This window comes from Mandrillus leucophaeus, unplaced genomic scaffold (genome assembly GCF_000951045.1).
Source record: "Mandrillus leucophaeus isolate KB7577 unplaced genomic scaffold, Mleu.le_1.0 Scaffold760, whole genome shotgun sequence".
Lineage (NCBI taxonomy): Eukaryota > Metazoa > Chordata > Mammalia > Primates > Cercopithecidae > Mandrillus > Mandrillus leucophaeus.
The window spans coordinates 536679-537586 of record NW_012108253.1 but is presented as its reverse complement, the minus strand read 5'-3'; positions in this window follow the sequence as shown (position 1 = coordinate 537586).

Genomic DNA, 908 nt, shown 5'->3' with positions numbered 1-908 from the left:
GAACCAAAGTCAGGACAGCAGCTCAGAAATCTCAGGCCCAAGTAATCTTGGATATGAGCTCCACTGGCCTTTGTTAAAAATAAGTTTTTAAAGACAAAAAAGGGGGGACAGAAGGTGGGCTGATACAAAATTTTTTGTCAGGAATTGTCATTGGTTTACAGAAATAGCATTAATTAGTTATTGGCTATACATTGTAAAGCTACGGGGTGTGGGTTACAGTGTAGGATGTGGCATTATTTGGTAAACTTATAGCTACTTATAAAAACAAGCAGTATCTAGAGATGAATATATATCTCAACGAGGGGAGTAGGTTGTGATTGTTGTCTCATTTTAGTGTTGCTGTGGGCCTGATCATTTAAAACGACTCCCATTGCTCAGATGAAAGTTATTTTCTTGGCCTGGTGTGGTACCTCACGTCTGGTAGCCCCAGCACTTTTGGAGGCCAAGGTGACAGGATCCTTTGAGCACAAGAGTTTGAGACTAGCCTGGGCAACATAGTGAGGCCTTGTCTCTACAAAAAAAAAAAAAAGTTATCTTCTTTTCTCAGTCTTATCTCACTTGTGAGTTCCTCCCCATCCACCCTTTTTAAAATTACAGCTGTCTACCACATTCCCTCCCATCCTCTGGCAGTCATTCCCTTTATCATTTTAACTTTTTTACATCTTCTTTACCTGAGAATATACTAAACTTTTCTTTTTCTTTTTTTTTTGGAGACGGAGTCTCACTCCTGTCTCTTATACACATCTAGATGTGTATAAGAGACAGGATCACACCACTGCAGTCCAGCCTGGATAACAGAGTCAGACTGTCTCAAAAAAAAAAAAAAAAAGAAAAGAAAGAAAGAGAAAGAAAAGAGAAAAGAAAAGTTCAAGGAGAAAATACAGACTCTATGATATTGACATTGTTCC